The sequence below is a fragment of the Pleurodeles waltl genome, chromosome 11, assembly GCF_031143425.1.
Source record: "Pleurodeles waltl isolate 20211129_DDA chromosome 11, aPleWal1.hap1.20221129, whole genome shotgun sequence".
Classification (NCBI taxonomy): Eukaryota; Metazoa; Chordata; class Amphibia; order Caudata; family Salamandridae; genus Pleurodeles; species Pleurodeles waltl.
Window position 1 is genome coordinate 1000714909 of NC_090450.1, and position 24474 is coordinate 1000739382.

Consider the following 24474-nt stretch of genomic DNA (forward strand, 5'->3'; position numbering starts at 1 on the left):
GTCCGGGGCCTAGCCTGGGCAAGGCAGGATTTCACAAACAAGATTGACCTTTCTTTGAAGTAAGCCTACTTCAAAGGGCAAAATGGGTATAAGAAGGGCACCCAAAACCACAGACTTTAGATCACTTCTGGACATCAAGAGGAACCTCTGCCTGGAGAAGAGCTGAGGAGAAGTGCTATCCTGCCTGGGACTGTGCTTTGAGGAGCTATCCTGGAGTTGCTGCTTCTGCCTGCTGAAAGGGGACAAAGACTGGACTTTGTGGTGCATTCCTGCTTGTGAAGAAATCTCCAAGGGCTTGTCCTGAGCTTGCCTCCTTTCGTTGAAGTCTCAGGGCCTTAAAAGACTTCCTCTGCCAGCACCTGGACTATCTGCTGAGACTCCTGCCCTGACATGTGGTGCCCTATCCAGTTCCTGGGGCCTTGACAGGTGAAGCTGGTAGACCAAGATAGGAAATCCACGCACCAACCGCTGTGCGGGGAAATTTCCAGTGCAACCTCTGAGACGAGACTGAAGAAATGACACGCCGCCAGCTCTGTGGCTGAAATCAGCGCACCGGTTGTATCACGGTTGGCAGATCGTGGCTCGCGGCTATAGAAACGCCCCGCCACATCGTTAACGGAGGCTGGTAACTTCTCAACCCACACAGCGCGGTTTGGCTAACACTGTGCAGCAGGATTTTCGACGCATACCCTGCTGGGCATGGAAAAACGATGCAGCACCTGCCCGGACTCGAGTTCTGCCCAGATCGACGCATCGCTCTCCTGAAGAGAGGAAAACCGGCGCACGCCGACCGGAGAAGGAGAAACAACACACAGTCTCGCTTGCCGGTGAGAAATCGACGCATCGCTAACCTTTTTCAATGCCCGTGCGTGTTATTTTGACGCTACCCATGTATTTTTCAATGCTAACAGTGTTTTTACTGTTTACAAAAGGATTTAAGACTCTTTTGCTTTTTAAATTAATATCTTGACTAGTGTATGTTGGAATTTTGTCAATTTGGTCTTGTTTCATTTAGATAAATATTTCCTATTTTTCTAAACCTGTGTTGTGTCATTTTCTAGTGTTTTCATTAAGTCACTGTGTGTGTTGGTACACATACTTTACACCTAGAACTCTGAAGTTAAGCCTGCCTGCTCGTGCCAAGCTACCAAGAGGGTGAGCGGGGGTTAGCTGAGGATGATTCTGCTTTAACCTGAATAGAGTGAGGGTCCTTGCTTGGACAGGGAGTAACCTGACTGCCAAGTTAAGACCCCATTTCTAACAATCCCTATCTCTGTAACTCAGAACTTTGGCAATAATCATGCAGTGTGGAGCTCTCGGCTTGGGAGGTCCTCCCAGCATCCTATGTGCATGCTCGACCATGAAGAAGTTTGACAGCCTCCTTGGTTTTAGTTTGGTGAGGACCAGATCCTCGACAAAGAGGTCCACACTCTGGCCTTCCATGCTCTCCAGCACCCCCACTATTCTAATGTTGTTCCTTCTGGCCCTCCCTTCCTGGTCCTCAAGTCTGGCCGCCATTGCTGAACTTTGTTTGGTGAGGGACCAAACCTGTTCCTCCAGCCTCTTCGTGACCGACAATAGTCTCTCAATGTGGGTCTCCGCCACCTTTACCTTCTCAGAGATTTTTCTAAAGCCTGCAGCATGTTGACCTCTACTTTTAAAGCATCCAGTTTTGGTTCTATCGATGATATCGATCCCCAGAAGTCCTGAATGCCTGCCATAATAGATCCCAGATATGGTTCACCATCCTGTGCCACCTCGTCGTTTGTGGCCTGCTGCCCCCCAGGACGCTGCCATACTCACTGTGTATCTGTACAAGCTGTTGACCTGTGAAGATGTTGGTGTCTTGCCTTTGACCATGGCCTCACACCTTGCTTATTGCCCTCTGCTGTCATGAGGCCCCCTGGACCGGGTTTTACCACCTCCCTAACCCCAGCCCCAGTCCTGGCACCTTTCACTTTGACCCCCCCCCCGTCTGGCAGTCTTTCGGTGCCCCCCAGATCCCCCACAGAAACCGATCACCACTCCTCACGGGATATTTTTTAGACTGGCCTATGGGGAACCTCTTTCCCCCACCTCCGCTCCGCTGGGCCTCCCTGATGCATCCCCAGGGTCCCCGCACCACTAGTCAATCAGTCTGCTTCAGCCACTACGCTGCTGTGGCAGGAGAAGGGCACGGGGGTCCAGGGCCCACCGGGCAACCCTGGCCAGATGTGCCCTTCTGCTGATCCCCTCTGCTCCTAGGTGGCCCTCTCCTCATGGACCAAGCAGGGTGGCACTGCTCCCATGGGCAAGGGCCCTGAGACATCCGGCCAACACCTGTGCAGCCCAGTCCCCACCTCGATCTTGGACTGGACAGGAACCAAAACGGGGAAGGAGACCGCTCCCTCACTCACCTTTGACCTCCCCAACGATCAGGTCCCAGGTCCACCGCCCAACTTCCGGGCACCTCCTCCGAGCTAGCCCTGTCTGTTTTGGATCTCGTTCCCTCACTGGGTCATCTCTGCTGCCACAAGTCTGGATCACCCTCTGCTCCCACCCATTCTTCCTGGAAAAGTTCACTGGCTTAGACACAGCAAACCTCGCTCCCGCTGCAACTTCGCCTTGCATCTGCTGCCTTCTGATGTCGCTCCAGCCGCCATCTTGTCTATGGCCCACCGGAAGGCTGGCTCACTTCTCTCCTTGATTCGTGTGCCTGCCATCTCCCCCACCAGTGCTGTACACTTCCAAGGCCGGCCGGCCCGTCCGTGGTTCCTCTGCGCACTATTGTTGTAGGATCTTTGCAGGATCTAGGGGGATGAGAGCATGCTGAAATGGAGCTCTCGTAGTATGTGGCCATCATGGCAGACGGCTGGCCTTGCCCCCAACTGGATGGATCATCATTTGGATTAATGTAAAATCCATAACCATTGGAGCTATTCACAAAGATAATGTACACTTGAGAGTAATTTGCGTGTGTAAATTACTCTTCCACTTTTGAGTAATGATACTACTTTTGGATACTCACAAAATTTGAGTGTTAATGTACTCAGAAGTTTAGACTTGCAAGTCTCCAACCTCTCTCCTTCCCCTCAGTATAGGGAAGAGGTCTTCAAAAATTGGGGGGCAACTCAGTTATTAACATAATAGCAATGTTTAAAGCAGATCTAGACCAATGCTTGTTGTCAAGATAACTTCTGAACACCTGGGCCTCACCCAGGTAACCCAGGAAGCACATGTCAACTGTCGACATCTGCCAGTTCTTTGATCCTCCTAATGGAAAAAAGACAGCTGAGAAACATGTGCAATTACAAGAATGACTAACAAGTTCCTTTGTTTTCCCCATGTGTTTCCTTGCCTCTGGTTCGGGCCGGCTATAAAATCCGGCATTTCAGACTAAATCCTGCCTAGCCTCATTCAACTTGGAAGAGACCCTTACCTGTCTCCAGTCTTCGGCAGCCTTCCCTTAACAGTGGCATCTCTCTTAACAGCGGCATCCATACCGTCACAGCGACAGGCTTCCCCTCACAGCGATCCACTTCCTGAGTTCGGACCTAGTATTCCAGATCTTCTCAGCAGTTACCACAGTACTTGTAAAAGGCAGGCAGGTTGCAATCATCTCTCGCCTCACGCTTTCTTGCACTGGCAAAAAGACACGAGTCATCCCAAATAAGGTAACACAAGTTTTTCTGTTTAATTTGAGCTCTTGATTAGCACTGATTAATCCATTTTATCTAAAGCCAGAAATAATATTCGGATCAATCTTGTGGCTGAAAAGACATTAGAGAAAAGTCATATTTCTTGGAGGAGCTGCACCTTCCTGGATCTTCTGCCCATAGTTGTTATTCAATCCATGTTTTCTCGATTAGAATCTGATGGTGGTGTTCTAAAGACGTTTGAGACAATCGAAAATTATAATCTGATTACCATTGCATATCTGCATATGAACTTTGAACTCTTGAGACTTTTGAACTACTGAAGAATGCGAAGTAATTTTGTTGTGATTAACCCAGTTCTTTTCTCACAGTGAAATTCTTGTACATGATTATTCCAGTTCATGATAATTCGTGCATAACTCTTGAAGCACACTGAATCACACTGAGGAATGTTTCTAGTGTGAATTATTGGTATGCTGATTTGACGTTAGTTAATGTCATAGGTCTGTTTACATTTTCCTATTTTAAAGTGTGGTTTCATTACAGGGAAATCTGAGTCCAGACCCTTGTATCTAAATAATTCTGATTGCCAGTATCCTGAATCCAGAACCAGAATCCAGATGACCTTGAGCCCAGCAATGTCCAGAGTACAGCAATCCAAATATACAGAAGTCTCTCTCATCGCAACCACCCTTCCATTTGGAAACTTGTAGGGTTGCAGCATTGCATTCATTGCTGCCCTGTCAGTTCTCATTGGGATTTGGGGATTATCGTCACCCCATCAGAACCACCTGGAGTTCAGGTGAGTTGCTCGCAACACGCACCCCCTCAGGTGTCTGTGGCTGGATTCCCAGGGGGTGCAAATGAGTCTTCAAGGACTTATAAATGAAGATGGTCTTGATGCAAGACCTTGTTTATTTGGTGCATTTCCAGAATGTTTTCACTTACATGTCGAGACTGAAGTGTGTAAAAATGTGGGAAATGGTAATCCTGAGTACCCTAGGGGAGGGCTAATGAATGGTCTGGCAGGGTCACAGATGTGGCTAATTAGAGAAACATATTTAATAACTATTGTGTTTTTTCACCTTGAGGTAACCGCACATAATTTAAATGAAAAATAAATGTAAGTTAAACTAATCAATTAGCTAAAGTGATCAAGTACAGATGCCTGTGTGATACCTGAGAGTCAAAGAACGGAATTGTGCTTGGTGCAGTGTGGAATAGTGACTTGTTTATTTATAGTGCTATGCCAGCCTGTGACAAAAAACATATGTAAATATTTATATTTCTATATTTTAGTAGTAAGTAATTAGGCAACACCTAGAAACATTTGTATAAGTGTCCATTAAAAGGATGCACCCATACTTATGTTCAAGATCACATCAGGTAACTTATGGTATCTGTCAATAGCAGCTTCCATCGACATCCTAAAAATGTTGATCCTTAAATCTAGGAGTGGAAGATACATTCCTCTCCACCGGTGGAGTTGGTGTAATTTTGGCCACTCTGCATTTCACCTGTAACACGGAGTTCCATACAAATTCCACCAACCACCGTGTTGGGGAGATTTTTCTCACACGCACAAAAAGTAAGTTGTTGATTGCGAATGAGATGTGCCATTCCAGAGAGAAATTTTCGGTTGTTAAGAGGACACCGGGTGAAATTTCTCCAATGCAGGCAGTGGAGACCGTTCATGAACAAAAAGCTTCTGCTCACAATAAAAATCTACTTGAGTGGCAGTAAAATCAACTCATGAAGCTGTGCCTTCTGGTATGCCACGTCATGCTGTTTGTGTTGAATTTTCAGTGTGGAACAAGCTCCTGGCACTAAATCAGAGGACGAGAAATGTGATGTGCCTATTTCCGCCTGTTCAAAGGAATTTCGTGGAATCTTGCTGAGTTTTTTTGTAATTCTTTAGAATTATGCAAAGAAAAACTCCTCCGCTAGTTCCGCCCAGGCCTACCTAAAACCCTCTCTCTCCTCATCTTAAAATACTAGGTCCTCAAAGTAAGGACTAAACATACAAAGGTTTTCAGGGATATAGTGAATATGGCTAAAGTTATTTGTTGCATGTGTGTGTGAGCTCAAGTCTTATGTGTTCAGCCTAGCTGTAGTTGATTGGTGTTAAATTGATGGTTAGTTAGAAATGGGTGGTGATGTTGTGAACAATCAGTCATTTCATTTACAGGTGTGTTGCAAGTGTTGTACTCTTTTTATATAAATCTCCACCACTTGGTTCTAAGTTTACTTTCCTGAAATGTCTCCAGGCTTAGTCAATAAACAGACAGTGATTAAATGGCATTTAATGTTGCAGTGTCTCTCCATAGTAAAGTATAGGGAATAGTAAAAAAGTCCAATTAAAAAAATAGTGAAACTCTTTTTGTGTTAAAAGTATTGCAAATTAAATATGTTTATTTGTTTTAAATGTTAAACAAAAGAAAAAAAATGCTACAACAGGGTAACCTAATTTTAACTTAAATATTACTTTAATTCTACTACATCAAATTATATTAAATACTTTATTTCAAAAGTTCACAATCAAAAACATAAAATGAAAATATTAAATGTATTGATTGTGCATTATTAATTTTTAGCTATGATGTACAGAATTAATTAAGAAATGTGTAATTATATTTTATTTAAATTTCATGTTACATTATTTTTAAAATAAAAAGAAGTTGTTAACATATTTTAAATTAAAATAATATATATGTATTATTTTGTTGTTAATATTAAATACTATTTATTTACATTTTTTACTACTTTAAGAGTTTCATTTTGACTTAAACTTATTTGCGATGGGGTTTTCTTTTAAATCTCTCCGTGAAATATTTTCTATGGGATGGTGTTGCAATACCAGTGGTTGGCCATGTATGGTGCTGGACTTACTTCTGCTCTGAGAAAGAGTAATTTAATATGGTTTTGTTTCCCATATTGGCTGCAGTAACTTTAGTAGTGCAGTTTCTGAACAGCAATGTGGTTTTTCTTTTGCAGGTAAGTGCATGCCCCTCCCTAAGTCCTTCCCAGCCACTTATAAACCTGTTTGTATTCCTCCATAAGCCCTTCCCTATTAGTGGTAAGTATTTCTCATTTTCCAGCCACTCTGTTATATCCCTTCTACCTTTACTACTACAATGTATAGTAATGTGTGCAGAGACTCCGCAGTCAGGTCGGAGATCTCTGTACTGAAAAATATGGAATATATAAGAGGTGGAGCTGGAAACTTTGAACGTAAGTTTGAAAATAGCATTTTGCAGTTTATTTGTAGTACTCCAAAATGTGGTGCAAATTGAGGTTTGTGAATAGGACCCCATGTATCCATATACTGTCAGCAAGGGATGGGCTAGCGATCTATGGTACCTGGGCTAAGAGCCCAATAGAATTCTGCAGAACACCTGCTGGATTAACAGGGGTAGAGTAGTGAATTTTAGAATCTTCCAGTAAGATACCGCCTGATCCACAGCAGAGCTCATTACATCCTGCTGCAGCCTATGCATCAAGAGAGGGCTGGTTGCATTATCCAATGATAGCGCGTCAGAACCTTGATAAGTAAACTTACAAGGAGACACACCTAGGCCGATGAACCTTTTGACCACGTTCGGAGACTTCCCAGTACGAGGTATCTTTCTGGCATCACAAAATCAATATCTCAATAACCCAATCAATCTTTTAGTAACTAATCAACAAGATAATCAATAACATTTAATAGAAATCAATAATGAAATCACCATGACCTTTCGGCCATGAATAACTCACAAATCTAGTTAAGTGTTAGGATATTTATTCCCTATTGATTCCAATCTAACAGTCATCTCCATTAATCTCATTAGCAATCAATCTCATTAGTAACTCTTCAGATACATAATTTGAACACAGTTAATCAACGCATAGAGACTATTCATTAAGCATTAATACATCATTAATAAGAAGCAGTTTAGCAAAGTCTCAGAGTACAAGATTCAACAAAGCAAGAACTCAGTCATTTGTCTATTTGTGTCAGATTTTAGTGAGCACCTTAACTAACCTCGAATTAGCAGCGGCATGTTGGGCTTCATGCAAAACAATTTAGCAAACACAAATTTGGAAAATGTCTAACTATGGCCTCTATCAAAAGAGCAGTTGGTACCTAGAAAGAAAAGGCAAACAGACAATAAAAATTTTCATCAGATAGTTACCCCTCCAACGAATCAGGAAACATCGTCAGTCTTCGTCCTCAGGACATCAGTCGATTCACCATCAGCATAGATAGGACAAGACAAAGTCTCAGGATGGCCTAGCTAAAGAATAAGGCTCTTCTCTCATATGGAGGAGAAGCAAGCATCAGTAAGGACTTAGAGGATGGTTTAAAGTATCAGGAAGAATAAACAGCAAAGGCTCAAAAGAGCAATGGCAAAGTATGGCTTAAGTGGAATGTCCAGTAATGGCTGATTTCTCCTCGGGTTATGCGGTTATATAAAAACTAGCCCTTAATTCCCCATTGGATAATATTTGGTGCATCATTATCTCTGTCCAATAATTCTTCACACACCTCATTAGAATTTTCCACAGAACACAGTTCTCATGCCTTTGATTGGCCCATGTTATTGACGTCTTCATCGGTTGGAATGTCAGGTAAGAAAAGTTACACTTTACGCTCCAGTCAGTAGTCCCAATGTTTTCTCCTACTCCAGGCAGCCTTGCACCTGTTACGAATTACACTGTTGAATTCAGCAAGAATGTCTCCTTGAGCAAGTCGGGTCCCATGAGAAAGAATTCACTATGGCTGCACACACATCTCTAGCTTCAGGAAAAGTACAGTTTCGTGTTCTTCAGGAAGACAGCACATTGCACGTTAGGAAAATCACAGTTTAATATGAGACCAGGCAACTCGGCCCAGACCCTCGCTAAACTAAGGCCTAACAATTTAGTTAAGAAAACCCAAATACATAGCTCTAATTATGATACGCTAATACAAATTCAAACATTAGTACATAATTAGTTCATCATTAATACGTTTCATTAGTCTTCGTATACATTGTTGGCCACTCCCCGTGGGCACATTTTAAACGCGTATATTAATTTTCTACATTAACGCATTCTCTATGCAGCTTTATTACACAATATATTGCAAGCTTTTCATGTTAATATGAATTTTAAAAGACACACTCCAACACCAACGACCCAAATAAATCAACCAATAAAAGCCAATTGGGACTAATCCCTGGACTGTGGAAGTCATTTAATACAGCAAAAACATTATCAAAGAATTCTAGATGCTGCTTTAGTCAGTCAGTAAAATCCGGCTCTTTTTATTTTTGTTTATATAGTTCTCAGGGCTCCTTAATGCTATTTTCTTTTTTACTTATTTTTTTACTCTATCTTCCACGCTATGTGTGCGGCACTACATACCTTCCGTATACTTTGCAAGCTCTTCCTTCTGTCATGGGTAACAGCGGCTCCTCATAGAAGTTTCTTTTACTGCCTGACCAATCTTTTTGAGTATTTCATTCGACAGTATGAGCCACCATTTTGAAACCCAAGCACTTCCTTCATTATCTAAAAACACACAAAATGGCATCAATCCATTCTCAGGAAAGATCAGAGAGCTGACGGCAGTCCATCTCTGTCACTGCATGTATCCCTCCTATGTTCATATTAAACAATATGATAATAAATTCACTGAGATGAGAAGTAGGTTCCTGGATATACTAGTCTTTCATTATAAGTAGCTGTTTGCTATTTTTCATTTGAGCTGTTTACATTTTTCCCTTCTCCACACAGTCTACCCTGAACACCTAGGGTTCCATACTTCATCAAAAAGGCCATGTTCCAGCCATTCTGCCCTGTATTATTCACCCCAAACTACTTCTTGTGAAGTAATTCAAGGTCTAAGAACATTGTGCTGAGAGGAAAATTGCTTATTACGCACCAGGGTGTTTTTTTTCTCCATTTTTACAAGGTAAACACATAATGCATTTTGTCTGAGAGCGCTGAAAGTGGGAATAAATAGTCACTTTCATTAAGTCTGGAGCAGGTACCGCGCGTAAAAGCTGTGGGTAGCACCATTTAATGCTGCAATATGTTTGCCTTCATAGTGCCTGCATTGCAATAAACCTCTGATGCTGTGCGGCCAACAGCCATGACCTTGTACAAATTATGGTGTTCATGGCACCCTATGAGGCTGCTATTAACAACGCATTAGGTCACAGCGTATGGTCTGTATTATTCCTTCATGGAGAGCGCTGCAAGAAGCCCTCAACATCGACAGCCGATTGGCTCATGAATCTCATAGGATGACCACAAATCCCTTGCTTGTTGGTTCCACTAACAAGCAGAATTATTTCTGATTGGGATTACCTCTTTCAGCTCAGTACCTACAACGCATCTCCAAGTAGAGGCTGCGGGCATAACATTTAGTTTTGGACACACAAACGAGGGGCAGCAATGCATTACTCTATATGTGATACCTTTTCCGGCTGAGTGATAGCTCCTTCCAGTACCTTGTGCTGCCAGGGAAGTATCACTGCTGTTAATATGCAGACTGACATGGAGTCTGTCCTAGCAGTTTCCCTGTCAGTGTTAAAAGGTTACACTCATGAGCAGCTCTTAGGATGTCTCCTGGAGCTATCACCCCATTCTCACAATCTCACTCGATCAGTTCTTGGCTAAGGGAGGCAGGATCATATTTCCGTAGAGTCATGGCGTGTAGTAGATATCTGGCAATGTGTTTTTAGTTGTTTTGCCATTCTGATGCACTGCACTTCACACCCAGATTTTGTGTCCCCTCACCTTTCTTTTGTTTTTCTCTTTTTGGTTCACCCACAATTCTGGCTTTTATTTCACTTCAAATTTTTTTTTCCCCTTTCTGATTCCTTGCCCACTCCTTGAAAGTTCTGGTTTGGGGTTGCAGGCCACCTTCTCCAATAGAATGGTAAGCAAAGGTCTGAATACAGCAATGTTCATATTGATATCTAAAGATTGCTTTATAGGTCATCAATAATATACTCTCATATTATAGTCGGTTATTGTACACATACCATTAAAAATATAGGCCCTCATTATGAACACAGTGGTCGAAACCTCTGTGTTCATGCTGGCGGTCAAACTACTGACCGCCAGCATCCCCGGATCCCCACCAGCCGCATAAAGAACATTCCTGTGCAGTGACCTGCGTGATGGGGCACTGCACGGGGGCCCCTGCACTGCCCATGCCAAGTGCATGGGCAGTACAGGGGCCCCCAGGGGTGCCCCGGTGCACCCCTTCTGCCAGCCTTTCCCTGGCTGGTGGCTGAGCAATCATTATCCAAGGGGCAGCACCGCTGCCCTGTTGGATAATGATTCTGACAGCCGCCAGGCTGCCTGACGGAGGCAGCCTGGTGGTGAGTGAGGGCTGCCGATGGCGGACCTCATGGGGTTCTTTATGTGGCGGTGTGGCCCTCCATGCCGGCTGGCCGGTTTACCCACCACCACCGACTTGGCGGGCCACACCGCCAAGTACATAATGACCACCATAAAATGGACGATGCTGATTCCAAGCTGAGGAAGACCCAATCCAGCCAACTGCGGGCTCCAGTCTAGTGTTTCCCTGCATCCTTATTCCTGCTTATCTTTTCCTTGTTGTTACCTGGTTCCTGTTGTCCTCGCTTACGCCCTCTTACAGATTTATGGTTATATAGGTATTATCTGTTTATCATATTGAAGAACTATTGATTAGTTTTCCAATGAGGCTCCTATGGGTGCCTATAAGGCGTTTGACCAAAATCCTTTCCCTAGGCTCCCTGGCACAAACCCCCAAGTCGACCCACTCTCATCAGAGATAGCTAGGGTCAGACTCGGACAGATAAATGTCAGGGGCACCAAAATAAAAGTGGTCCCCAATAGTGAATTATAAAGCTAAACATATGAACCGATGTTTGCAAATTGGGGCTCTTTTGAACTTGTAAAGACAGGCTGTCTAAGTGATTTGCACGGTACGCATGTCTGCATGGATTTGAGCTTGCTGCAGGCAACGTTTGTTTTAATATCAGGGAAAATGACAGTAAAAAACAGCCAAACAGACCATAAAAAGTCTCCCAAACAGCCAAACAAACACGCCCAAACTTACCTGTTAGACCAGCCCAGCAGCCACTTCCTGGTTGCACAATAGGCCAGTTCGACCCTGGGGATAGCCATCTCCTGATCAAAGGGAATATCACCCTTCCTGCTATCCCCATCTTTGAAAGATATGCCAGTATGACGCTTTTTATCCTTTGTGTGGGCTTCTGTTTCTACCATGCATATGTTCTCATGCAATAGAATAGCAAAACGCCAGACCTGTCTTTGTAAGGCTGACATAAAAAATGTCCCTCCCTTTACCAAGTGCCTGTTAAATAGAGGGAAGATCAAACTGTCATTTTCATGTATAATATTAAACTTTTAATCAGTGTGTCAGTGGAACCTTTTGTCTCTGAGAGAGTAATAGTTATAGGGGAAGTTCTTATCTCATCCAACTCTCTTAAGTTGGAGGGAAGCTGAAGAAAATTTAGTGCTGGAAATCCCCACAATCAGCCACACTGGACAAACTGGTTTTAACCACATTTTGAAAATGGCAGAAGTTAGCAACATTTCTAAAAACAAGCAATGGCAAAGACAATAGGTCTTGCCTGGTTGACCTGTTGTCTTTGCCAAATGCTTCTTGTCAATGCTGTGCTCCACTGGGGGAATAGGTAAAATAATATAAATAAATAAAGCTGTGATGACTTGGCTGCTGCCCATGGCTGTGTCTTGATGGTGGCAGATACATAAGTGATGCTGAATGCACACATGCCGTCATCCTTTAGTGTTTTACGTTAGTGTTCCAAGATAGTGGGTGCAATATGGATCAGTAGAAAAAAATTATTTGTTTAAGCATGAAAATGTGAAACACACTGCGGAGCACCCCAGCAGGAAATATACCCGCTGTTGTGCTCTAGAAATATCAAAATAAATAAAAAGCTGGTAGACCTGCAAGGGATTTGGAGTGCCATGAAAGAGTGGGTGGGAGAAGCAATGGCTAAAAGTCAATGGCTAACAGTCAGCACCGGCGCCCACTACAGTTACAGGAGTGAGAAGCTTCCTAGGCATGGTCACATATTATGGACGATTCATTTGAAACCTGACCAATCTCATAGCCCCTTTTGAGACAACTAACAAAGGCTAATTCAGTCTGGAATTAGGGACCAGATCAAGAAAATGCCTTCTAAGAGGCAATACTAGCATTGTCTGTTGACTCCATCCTAGTGTACCTTGATCCCGCCGGAGAAGCAGAACTGTGTGTGGATGGAAGTCTAACTGGCCCAGGGCCGGTATTGTCACAATCACAGGACAATGGGCTCCAGTGCTGTACACAAGCTGTGCGCTGACAGAGACATAACAACGGTATCCCTCATTGAATACTAGGGCTGCCATCATTTCCACCTATAGGGCCAGCCTTTCATTGTTCATACGGATCAAACCCATAATCTCACTGTTCATGGGATCATCCTCAAGACCCCCGCCAAAGATCAGAAAATGGATTCTGCAACTTCAGGAGTGTCACTTCACCATTGTCTATCGCACTGGAACCCAGAATCCAACAGACATGGACAGCTGGCCACCGAACAGTAAGAGGTGGACTCTGAAGAAGTGTACATTCGGCTGGTTGTGGAATGTTTCCGGCTGCTGCCCATTTCACTAGCAGAAATCCTCAAGGCCACAGCTACTGATGAGTGTCTCCAGTTTCAGGTGTAGCTTCAGGAAGAAGATACACATTTATCGACAAAACCTCATATCATACAGAAGAAGCAAGGGTGACATTAAACACTCCTTCATAACATCCGCACAGAACTGGCTGTGTCTCCTGAAGGTTGCCTTATGAGATGCTCTCGTTTAGTGGCTCCCAAGCCTCTGCAGCAAAAGGCGATTGACCTCACTTACTTTGCTCATCAAGGATCTGTTAAGTCGAAGCACCGGCTGAGGTGCAAGGTCTGATTTCCCAATCTAGATAACATGGTTGAATGCATAGTTCATAATTGCCCACTGTTAGAAATTGGGTCTTTGGTTGGCTGTCAGGTTACCCCCTGTCCAAGCAAGGACCCTCACTCTAGTTAGGGTAAAAGAGAATTCCCTCAGCTATCCCCTTCTTACCCCCTTGGTAGCTTGGCACGAGCAGTAGGCTTAACTTCAGAGTGCTAGGTGTAAAGTATTTGTACCAACACACACACTAACTTAATGAAAACACTACAAAAGAACTCAACACAGGTTAAGAAAAATATTTATCTAAACAAAACAAGACCAAAATGACAAAAATAAACAATACACAAGTCAAGTTATCAATTAAAAAGCAAAAAGAGTCTTCATGTAGTTTTAAACACAACGCTAATGCTGTTAGTGTGAAAATGTACCTTGGGTGTGTCAAAAATAACCCTGCATGGGTGAGATTGCATCAAAAAGGGCTTGCGATGCGTCAATATCACTCACGACTGAGACCTTGCGTTGTTTCTCCTTTAGTCGGGTCGGCGTGTGTCGTTTCTTCTCGCCGCAGGACAGTGATGCGTCGATCCGTCAGCACTCTCGGGTCCGGGCAGGCCTTGCGTCGTTTTTACATGCCCAGCGGTGTTTGCGTCAGAAATTCAGCCACATGATGGTCCGAAAACCACGCAGCACCGGTTGCGATCTCACCAGCCTCCGTTAGCAATGCTGCGCGTCATTTCTCCAGCCGTGGGCATTGATCTTCTGGTCGCGTTGCAGACGAGCGTCGATTTTCAGCCACGAAGCCAGCAGCGCAGCAATTTTTCAGCCTCAGATCAGAGTCACCTCGGTCTTTTCCACGCACGGCGGTCTGTGGGTGGATTTCACACTCTTGGGCTGCCAGCTTCTCTTCTCAGGGCCCCAGGAACTGGATGGGCACTGCTTGCCAGAGTAGGAGTCCCTCCAGAGGCTCCAGGTGCTGGCAGAGAGAAGTCCTTGCTGTTCCTGAGACTTCAAACAACAGGAGGCAAGCTCTAAATCAAGCCCTTGGATATCTTCACAAGAAGGAAGGCAACACAAAGTCCAGACTTTGTCCTCTAGCACAGGCAGAAGCAGCAAATGCAGGATAGCTCCACAAATCACAGTCACAGGCAGGGCAGCTCTTCTTCCTCAGCTCTTCAGCTCTTCTCCAGGCAGAGGTTCCTCTTGGTTTCCAGAAGTGTTCTAAAGTCTGTGGTTTTGGGTGCCCTTCTCATACCCATTTTGCCCTTTGAAGTAGGCTACTTCAAAGAAAAGTCTCTCTTGTTTGTGAAATCCTTCCTTGCCCAGGCCATTCCCCAGACACACACCAGAGGGTTGGAGACTGCATTGTGTCAGGGCAGGCACAGCCCTTTCAGGTGTGAGTGACCACTCCTCCCCTCCCTCCTAGCACAGATGGCTAGGAGGGAGATGCAGGCTACACACCAGCTCCCTTTGTGTCACTGTCTAGTGTGAGGAGCAACCAGCCCAACTATCAAACTGAGTCACAGAAGTGGTTTAAGCAAGAAAATGCTCACTTTCTAAAAGTGGCATTTTCAAACACACAATCTTAAAATCAACTTTACTAAAATATGTATTTTTAAATTGTGAGCTCAGAAACCCCAAACTCCACATATCTATCCGCTCCCAAAGGGAATCTACACTTTAATCATATTTAAAGGTAGCCCCCATGTTAACCTATGAGAAGGACAGGCCTTGCAACAGTGAAAACCGAAATTTAGCAATATTTCACTGTCAGGACATATGTCACGACATATAAAACACATTACTATGGGCCTGATTCTTACCTTGGCGGTCGGCGGAGAGGCGGCGGTCGGACCGCGAACAGACCGGCGGTCCGAAAAATGGCATTCTGACCGCGGCGGTCACCGCCGCGATCGACCGCCACTTCCCCACTCCGACCGCCACGGCGGTCATGACCGACGGGCTGGAGTTCGCACACTCCGGCCCGGCGGTCGACCCAAGACCGCCAACCGTATCATGACCCTGCTTACCGCCGCGGTTTTTGCCGGTCGGGAACCGCCATGCGAACCATGGCGGTAGGCACTATCGGGGCCAGGGAATTCCTTCCCTGGCACTGATAGGGGTCTCCCCCACCCCCCACTGCCCCCCACGAGTCCTCCCCCCACACCCTCCACCCCCCTGCCACCCCCCAGAGGTGGTACGAACCCCCTGCCCCCCCCCACCCCGACATGCACATACACGCACCCCGACATGCACGCACCCCCAACATGCACATATGCACACCCCCTACACACACACATACACAACGGGGGCACATACCCGCACACATACATGCCGACATGCGCACCCGCCGAACTACACACATTGCCCAAAGGCACAGCAGCACCCCCCGCCCGCATGCACGCACTCACACACCCCCTCTACACACCCCCATGCACGCACACATCACACAACACCCCCCCACCCCCTCCCCTCACGGACGATCAACTTACCTTGTGCGTTGGTCCTCCGGGAGGCGACGGGAGCCATAGGGACGTGACCGCCAACAGAAGACCGCCAACAGAAGACCGCCACACAGAAATGTGGGTCGTAATTCTGGGGGCGGTGTTCTGCTGGCGTGGCGGTGGAGGTTGACCAGTCTCCACTTTCCCGCCGACCGCCAGTGTGGCTGCTGGCGGTATTCCGGCGGAACGCTCCCAGCGGTCGGAATACGCGCAGCGGCATACCGCCGCGGTCGGTGGTCTTTACCGCGGCGGTAACTCGGCGGTCTTGCGAAAAGACCGCCAAGGTCAGAATCAGGCCCTATATGTCCTACTTTACCCATACACTTCACCCTGCCCTTGGGGCTTCCTAGGGACTACCTTAGGGGTTTCTTACAAGTAAGAAAAGGGAAGGTTTAGGCCTGGCAAGTGGGTACACTTGCCAAGTCGAATTTACTGTTAAAACTACACACACAGACACTGCAGTGGCAGGTCTGAGACATTATTACAGAGCTACTTATGTAGGTGGCACAACCAGTACTGCAGGCCCACTAGTAGCATTTGATTTACAGGCCCTGGGCACCTTTAGTGCACTGTACTAGGGACTTACTAGTAAATCAAATATGCCAATCATGAATGAACCAATTAACCATACAATTTAAACAGAGAGCATATGCACTTTAGTACTGGTTAGCAGGGGTGAAGTGCTCAGAGTTCAAAAGCCAAATGCAATAGGTCACAAAAAATAGGAGGCAGGAGGCAAAAAGATTGGGGATGATCCTGCATAAGCAACAAAAGTCCAACACCCACTGTGCGGAGAATATCCCACCTCTCACATGGCAGAGATCCAATGCAGATTTCAGAAGCCTTCCTGATGGACAACACATGTTAGTTGTACTGGATGATTTTTCAAAATACCCAGAAGTTGAGGTCATGGACTCGATGACCACAAGTCAAACAATACCTAGGTTGGAGAAGATCATGGCCACCCATGGGCTACTCAAAGAACTGCGCACAGACAATCGCCTTCTGTTTTTGAGTCAGGAGTTTACAGAATGTCTACAGTCTTGGGGCATTTATCACCAGAAGATTACCCCATGTTGGCCACAGGCGAGTGTAGAAGCAGAGGGTTCATGCACACTTTAAATAAAATGCTCTGAATTGCTTTAGCCAATGATCAAAATATGGAGTGTGCTCTTTATGCTTTCCTCAGGGACTATCGCCTGACACCTCACTCAGCAACGCAAGTTAGCCCCAGCTCCCTGTGTTTGAACCAACCAGTGGGTGATGTCATTCCCTAGATAGAGGGGCCATCAGCTATATATGAACAAGTTGTTGAAACACTGCAACAGTTCCATGCTCAGAATGACTGCATGTTCAGAGCCCGCAGAGTGAAACGACGTTCTATCACGGTGGGGGATCTGGTGATAGTAAAAAATTGACATCCCTGGAGCAAGCTTATGCTCCAGTTTGAGATTGAACTGTGCAAGGTACAGTCAGTAAAGGGGACAATGATCACTGCTCAGAAGGCTGGAGAAGCTATCACAAGGGATATATCCTTCTTTAAGCACTACTGATCCCCTGTGAACAGGTCCAGGATGGATTCCCCTCTATCCCAGGAAATGGAATGGAGACTGATGAAGAGGTCTCACCGACCAAGCACTCCACACAGCGGAGTCGTCTTCAACTGTGGTGTTGCCTCAGGCAGCTTGGTGGTGCTCTTTCTCAGAACTGGACCCAGAGATGCTCTCCGACTCCGGCAGACACCCAGAGTTGGCAAAGCAAGATGAGACAAGGGAAGCAGTCCAAACCAAGGAGCCGAGAGATACCATTTCCAACCTTGTCCTACGAGATCCTCTTGTTTGGAAGATTTTGTATTGAACAGAATCGTTGCTGGACTCTCTTCTTCTCACTCTCTATCTCTTTTTATCTCTCTCCACTCTTTCCTATGTGTCTCTATCTCTCTCTGATGCTACTCATGTTTTGGCCAGGACCAGAGGCCACAAACGTTATTACATCTGATTTATCTCAAGGTTTTGTTTTTTTGGGGGGTAAAAGAAGAATGTTATGTTGTATCGGTATGTTGTATATATGCAGTCGGGACCCACACAGCAGTGTACATCTGGAAAGGGGTTTCCCGCTGGGCTGGCAGGCGGCCTTCTGGCGGTCGCCCGCCAGCCCAGCGGGAAAGCCAGAATGGCCTCCGCGGTCTTTCGACTGCGGAGCGGCCATATGGCGGTACCCGCCAGGCGGTCGGCGACCGCCGCCCGCCAGCCTCAGAATGAGGCCCACAGTGTTTCTGCCCCCACTAGGTGTAGATGGGGGTTGTCACCCACAAACTGCCCCTGCGGGGCTGAAGATCCAAAAGGCCCTAGGGATTCTTTTTTTAGAAAAGTCTACGGATGAAGGTTGCCCAAAACAGGCACGGCAGTGTCCCCCCCAAAAATTGGCACAGTCTTTTTGCCCCCACCCAGGGAGGCAGATGGGGTTATTACCCCCAATCTGCCGCCGGGGGCATAAAGCCCACTAGACACCAGGGATTTTTTCTTTTTATAAATGAGTGGTGGAGGTTGCCCAGAATGAGCACGGTAATGCCCCCACCCTACCTCCAAAAGTAAGCACAGTCTTTTTGCTCCCTCAGGGGGTAGATGGGCGTTTGTATCCCCAATTTGTCTCCAGGGGGTTATAAAGACCACTAGGTACCAGGGATTCTTTTCTTAGAAAAGTTTAGGTGTGGGGGCTGCCCAGAATGGGCACGCCAACGCCCTCATCCTGCCTGAAAAATAGACACAGCCTTTCTGTCCACCGAGGGGCAGATTGGGGGTCATTACAAAATGCCCTGGCATCTAGTGGGCTCTCTCCCTCCCCCCAGGGGGCAGATCAGGATAATTACCCTTCCTGCCCCATAGGGGGGAAGAAAAACTTTGGTTACTACCCCCAATAGCCCACTTGAAACCAGAGATTTTTTTCCTTTATAAAAGAGGGGTAGGGGCTGCCCACCATGGGCATGATCGTGCCCCCATCACACATAAATGGGGACCAAAGTATTTCTCCTCCCTGTGGGGGAGATAGGGTAATTTCCCGAGCTCTCTACGGGGGAGAAAGCACACTTGATGCCAGGGACCTTCTTTTTTTTTTTAAAGAGGAGTGGGGGCTGCCCACCATGGGCATGGCCATTCCCCCACCCTCCCCAAATAAATAGTGACACAGTCTTTCTGCCCCATGGGGGGCAGATGGAGGTAATTACCCCCGATCAGCCACATGGGGGGCACACAGCCAACTACTCACCCAGGAATAAAATAAAGAGGGGTGTGGGCTGACCACCACCATGGGCATGGTTATGACCCCACCCCAACTGAAGGGGACAACAGTCTTCCTACCTCCTTCCCTGTCCCCCCACCTCCATGGCCTAAAGCATCTCATCCCAATGGCAAGCAAGAGGACTTTTGACTCTTTTGGGTGATGATTTTACATATGGGCCAGTAGAGCTTTGCTAACTCCCAATATCATCCTGCGTGCAGCTGCACTTTTTGGACTTAAATACACTGCCACCTGGAAAAATGTTGTCAAATTTTCAGAAATGTATAGCTTTCCAGGATCTACCATTGGTTTCATACCCTTTTCTACCACTAGCTGGAATTAGGTTGAAAGTGCAAAAAATAGGAAAAATGGGCTATGTTCCTGTAAAATGCCAAAACCATGTTGGAAAATTGTTTTTTTCTTATTCAAGTCTGTCAGTTAATGAAAGCTGGGAAGATGGTGATTTTTAGCACCGCAAACCGTTTTCTGATGTCATTTGCAGGGAAAAAAACAGATACTTTCTTCTGTAGCACGTTTTTTCCCATTTTTCATAAAGAAAACAACACTTAGCTGTATTTAGGCTAATTTATCGTTCCCCTCCAAGGGATTTGAAAAACCCTGGGTATCTTTGGAATCGCCAGAATGTTGGAAAAAAGGATGCAAATTTGGTGTGGATACCTTTTGTGGGCAACAAAGCATGGGAGCCTGAGCATGAACTACCCCAAATAGTCAAAAAATGGCCTAGCACTGGTGGGAGGAAGGCCTAGCAGCGAGATGTAGCAATGTAAGTTCTGTTCTAAATTGATTTTTCCTAGGATTTTCTCCTTTGTGACTGTTAGAGGTTTAAGCCAATGGTCAGTCATGCCTTTAACACAATAGTACAGGGCTCTTGGTATTTTCTGTGGTCCTTCCTTTATCTGTCGTAACCTCACCCTTTACGGTTCCTCGTCCACCCCTAATCTTTCAAGGATCCGCTTCTTGATATCCTTATATGGTATGGTTCCCTGTGGATTGGATGCCTTGTAGGCAGTTTGCAACTGTCCTGTTCATGCAGAAACTTGCCAATAGCCTTTGCATAAGTCCAAAGTACTGATGTATTTGGCTTCCCCTAATCTTTCTATAATTGTGTCCACTCTGGGGAGGGAGTAGGTGTCCAACTTGGATATTTTATTGATTTCTCTACTATCAATACAAAAATGAATGGACCCATCTTGTTTTGGCACCAGTACAATTGGGTGAGTTCCATTTGCTGAGGGAGGGCTCAATAACACCCATCTGTAGCCTGTGCTTTACCTTATTCTCTATGACCTCTCGTCGAGCTTTGGGGAAACGATAGGCTCTACGTGAGGTATTTTTGTATTCTTCCAGGCAGAACCTCCCTAATCAAACATCCTGTTCACACAGCCCCAGGGAAAAAGGCCCATAATTATATTTTTGTAGCGCTGCATTTGCGCCACATTTGATGCAAAAAACGGCGCAAACTTACACAACACAACTGTATTACAACATGTTTACAGAAGTTGTCACGTCTATTCTTTTGGCCTAGGCAAACATGCAGGCAAAAAGCATCATGAGGCCCGGTAACTTAGAAACATGCTACCCAAGCCTCTTCTACCCTGTACTGCTTCCCGTCCCCTTCCCGAGTCACTCACCCGCAACGCTGGGCCATAGAGTATTGTTAGACCTGACAGCCTTAGGGTGGTCACCCCTAACTTTCTGCCTTCCTCCTCCTCTTTTTCTGACCTCATTTTTGTTGGCTTTAGGGCTTTGTGCACATTACCACTGCTAATCAGTGCTAAAGTGCATATGCTCTCTCCTTAAAACATGGTGACATTGGCTCATACCCAATTGGCTTATTTAATTTACTTGTAAGTCCCTGGTCAAGTGCACTACATGTGCCTAGGGCCTGTAAATTAAATGCTACTAGTGGGCCTGCAGAACTGGTGCCACCCACATAAGTAGCCCCCTAACCATGTCTCAGACCTGCCATTGCATTGCAAGTAATTGTCAAGCCTTAAACTCCCCTTTTTCTATATATAAGTCACCCCTAAGGTAGGCCCTAGGTAGCCCATCGGGCAGGGTGCTATGTAGGTAAAAGGCAGGACATGAACATGTGTGTTCTATATGTCCTGGTAGTGTAAAACACCTAAATTCGTTTTACACTGCTGTGAGCCCTGCTCCTTTCATAGGATAGTATTAGGGCTACCCTCATACACTGTTTGAGTGGTAGATTCTGATCTGAAAGGAGTAGCCAGGTCATATATAGTATGGCCAGAATGGTACTGGAAAATCCTGCTTATTGGTGAAGTTGGATTTAATATTCCTATTCTAGAAATGCCACTTTTAGAAAGTGAGCATTTCTCAACACTTAAATCCTCCTGTGCCTTCCAATCCACGCCTGGCTAGGTTTAGTTGACAGCTCCCTTGCACATTTCACTGAGGCAACCCCAAACACAGGATGATCAGTCACAGCTGCACACATCTGCATACTGAATGGGTCTTTCTGGTCTGGAAGTGGGGAAGTGTGGCTCAATGGTTAGAGCGGCAGACCCTGAAGCAAAGATCTAGCTCAAGACCAGGGTTCAAGTCCCGCTTGGGCAGGTCTTGGGCTCAATTCCCCTTGACCAGATAATTCTCGCCTCGGTGCCTAATCTAATTCATGGGTCCAACTCTGGGCAATAGCTTGCTTAATCTCCACAACGGCCCCAACAGTGCTTGGAAGCCTGGCTTCACCCTGGGGGTGTTCAGGAGTGGGCGCCTCACAGGGAAAAGCCAGGAGGGGTTCCATAGCGGTATGAGTACAGCGCCTTGAGACCCTAATGGGTGAGTAGTGCGCTATACAAGTGCTAATTTTTTACATTTTACAGGGCCTGACACATGTCAAAGGACAGTGGCCTGCCCTCACACAATGGACTGCCACACCCCCTACTGGGACCCTGGCAGAGAGGGTGGAACTGAAAGGGGACCTTGTGCCCTTCTAAGCCACTCTTTGAAGTCTCCTCCACTTCAGAGGCACATTTGGGTATTTAAACAGGGCCTCTGACCCTACCAACGGAGACACTTCTGAAGTAAGACACTTCCTGGGAAAGATACTTCTGGGCCTGAACCTGTAACCTGTCAAAAGGAACTGCCTGGCTGCCCAAAGGACTCACCTGACTGCTTTTCTGCAAAGGACTGGTGCACTGCTGCTGCCCTGCTGCCTTGCTGCCCTCCGACTCTGCTAAAGAAGTGTTCTCCAAGGGCAAGGATAGAGCTTTCCTCCTGTTCTTTGAAGTCTCAGGGCCAAAAAGACTTCATCTCTGCAAAGAACTCTTGTGTGGCACAACACTTGTGTTGACCACAGCCTGACAAAACCGACGCACAGCCTGCATACCAAGCAAACCCGAAGAGGATCCAAGTCAGTATGCTGGAAATTGACACAAAGCCTTTCCTGCGTGGAAAATTATCAACGCATTGTCTGTGTGCGTCCAGAGAAACCGACGCACACCTCTCCATTTTCTACGCATCTCCTCCTCTGCGGCCCCTTGCGGATAATTTCGATGCAAACCAGGTACTTTGTGCTTGCCAGAGACAGTTGTTGCTTTTTAAGACTTAAAGACTCTTTTTATCATTTTCTAAAATGATACCTCAACGTGTACTTATCAAATCTTGATTGTTTTGACCTGCATTTAAACATATAAATATTCCATATTTTCTAAACACTGTGTAGTGTATTTTTGTGGTGTTATACTGTGTTATTGCATGATTTATTGCACAAAAACTTTACTCATTGCCTTCTAAGTTAAGCCTGGCTACTCAGTGCCAAACTACCAGAGGGTGGAAACAGGATAAATTAGATTACGTGTGACTTACCCTCACTAAAGTGAGAGCCCTTGTTTGGACAGGGGGTAACCTGACTACCAACCAAAGACCCCATTTTTAACAAGTATTCTATGGCAGTGTCCACCAGTCCTCACTCCCCACGTCTTGGGACTCGACGGGGTCATTGCCGCCATCTTGCCCAATTCGGACTGCCTCCTTTCTTTTCATCGATGTGAAACCGATTTTCTTTTCTCCGTCCTGTTCCTCGCTGTCGTAGGCCTTCTCTGCTTTCCTTCAGCATTCTTTTCCCCTTCTTCATTGTCTCCTGATAGGTCCCTCTGTAGTGTGGTCAATTTTATGTATCCTTTGCGCGTTAGCTTCAGGCGTTAGGCCTTTGTGCACTTTGCCCTGGATGTATTTTATTCCTTTTGCTCGCAGCATAGAGCCTCTGTGCACTTTGCTCTAAATGCATTTTATTCAGCTTCGTACTGTTATTTTTCAAATAGCCAGTTCTACGGTCTTGTGTTATATATCACATTGTTTAGCCTACTTCAGCACTGGAGTTTTCAATAACACATTCTTGCTCACTTTGTGCTTCAGTCAAGGATACAGTCTGGTACATTGCCAATAGACGTGGTAGGAGTTTAGTCTTTGGATTGCAGATATACATTCTTGCATAGGGACATTTTGTGATCACACTGACATGTTAGTTATACAAACACTTCCTTGTCCTAATACATGCTAGAGGGAGATTCCGACCAGGGAACCACAACCAGACACTGACTGCCCTGTTGCAGATGCTGATCCAGATCACAGGCCTTTGCTCAGGTATGAGGGTTAATGTCTCCCCAGGGAATCTGAAAGGCAAGCTTAGAGCTTAACATGCTGTGGCTGTGCTCGAAATAGAACAGACTCAGAGAGAAAGTAACCTATTAACACTATGATAGCGTTATTCTTATGTTTCACTCTCCTTGTGACTATTTCAATCCCACTGAGTTGTATGGTTCTGATTATTGCGGCTCACGCCTTAATATCTAAGATGCAGTTGTTTTATTAAAACAATGTATAAAACTCAAACTGCCTTTGTCATTTGTATATGAGATCATACTGTAAATGAGAGAGCTGGTTGGGATCTGAGTGACCACGACTTCCCTGAGAAGTACTAAAGATGTCATGCGCTCGGCTGCCTAATCATCCCTTCCCCTTGGGAGAGATGAGGCACTGCTAGTTAGCCGGAGCAAAACCGGATTTAAAGTGGCAGAGGTCCTTCCAAGTGGGTAGGACTTAGTCCCCCACACCAGGAATGACCC